Source organism: Carlito syrichta, unplaced genomic scaffold (genome assembly GCF_000164805.1).
Source record: "Carlito syrichta isolate Samal-C Ts95f unplaced genomic scaffold, Tarsius_syrichta-2.0.1 Scaffold309726, whole genome shotgun sequence".
Classification (NCBI taxonomy): Eukaryota; Metazoa; Chordata; class Mammalia; order Primates; family Tarsiidae; genus Carlito; species Carlito syrichta.
The window spans coordinates 525441-527426 of NW_007253822.1; positions in this window are offsets into that span (position 1 = coordinate 525441).

Sequence of the window (1986 nt, forward strand, 5' to 3'; positions counted from 1 at the left end):
ACCCCAGCAGGTCAAGGCTGTGGTGGCCGGGAGCGGCCACTGCACTCCAGTCTGGGCGACCGAGTGAGACTCCAACTCAAAAAAAAAAAAAATTACTGCTATTAAAGATGCACCCTGTAAACTGGGTCGCTTGGCCCACAAAGCAATGTGGCGAAATGCTTATAACAGAATTTAAGTGAAAAAAAAAGCCAAATTTGTTGTCTATGCTAGTATGACGAATATGAAAAACAAAAATTATCTATAGGACATGACCTGAAAGAGAACATGGAAAAATAATAGTGAATGAAGTATCAACTACAAGTGCTGTCTTCATTTCAAAATGATGTTATTGTTGGATGTCAGGTGGTACACATCAGGTCCACAGGGAAAACAGCATCCTTGACAATTAATTCTCTTGGTTGTATTAGAAGCAGGTGGAATTTAACATGTCCAAAATCGAGCTTCTGATTTTCTTCCCCAAACCTTCTTTTCCTACAGTCTTTTCCATCCCATAAATAGAAACTCCACTTTTCTGGTTACTCTGGCCATAAATGTTAGTACTGATACCTCTGGTCTAATCTGTCAGCATATACTATAAGCCCTACTTTTAGAAACATATCTAGAACCTGCTTCTCCCCACTTCTCAGTACTGCCATTTCTCCACGGAATTACTGTAGTAGCCTCGTAACTGATCTGTTTTCTGCCCTTGCTGTTCGGTGGGTTCTCAGCAGTTACTAAAGAGATCATTTTAAGTCAGCCTCTGTCACATCTGTGCTGAAAACACTCCATCCAATGAATTTGTTGTTGCTGTTATCTCTACTTTGTGTTAAGCTTGAAGTGTTTTCATAATAACTGGTTTTTAAAAACATCTGAATTGGTTTCCTCACTTACCCAGAGTAAGAGCATTCAAGCCCTGCTTGAGCAGCTCCACTGAAGTGGAGCTACTTCCCTGCTCTGTTTGCTCCAGCTGTGTTGGCCTCCTTGCAGGTCCTCATATTCCCAGAGCCCTTGCTCTTCCTTAGATAGCAGTGTGGCTCTTCCAATCACTTTTCTTTTTCTTTTTTTGAGTCAGGTCTCCCTCTGTGGCCCAGGCTAGAGTACAATAGCACAACCACTGCTCACTGTAGCCTAGACTTCCTAGACTCAAGCAATCCTCCTGCTTCAGCCTCCCAAGTAGATGGGACTACAGGTATGCACCCCCATGCCTGGCTAATTTTTTTATTTTTTTGTAGACACGGGTCCCACTGTGTTGCCCAGGCTTCTTTCCCTCACTTTCTTCTTCCTTTGCAACTCTTCTAAAACAGCAAGTTCCTCCCTCCTTTTCTGTCGTCTCACTCTGCCTCAGTTTTCTTCAGAACACTTCTTAGATGTAGTTGGACATTTTACGTAACTGTTTATTGTCTGACTCTCCCAGTGAGAATGTAAGTTTCACAAAAACAGCTATTTTGTTTGTTCATGGCTGTATACCTTTACATGTACCTGATGTTTAATAAATATTCGTTAAATGTACTCAGTGATCTATCACAGAATCAAAGAACAGAGTACCATATGTTCTCACTCATGGTGGACCTTGAACAATTATAATACTATAAGAGAGGGATTGGCAGTAGTGGGAAACTGTGGGGGGGGGGTGTGAAGGGAGGGGCACACCTCATCAACAAGGATACTGCATAATGAACATTTGTATACCTAAACTTGAATTGCACCCCACATGCTTACAATATAAATAAATAAACATTCATTCGTTGAATGAATGAATGAAATCAAGTAAACAGAAATCAGGGTGAATTACAAGGGACAAGAAAAGAAAAACCAGAGGCTTATTAATAATGAGTTTCGATGTTACTTTTTGTGTATCATCCATGCAGTAATTTGCAATAAAGGACTTGTAAGCTGCTTCAGGAAATAAATCTATTGACATCAAGCATACCCTTGAATAAACTTTCTTCACGTGGACTTAAACACTTAGTCTCAAAGGCATTTATATGCAGTTGCTTCAAAGGGCGT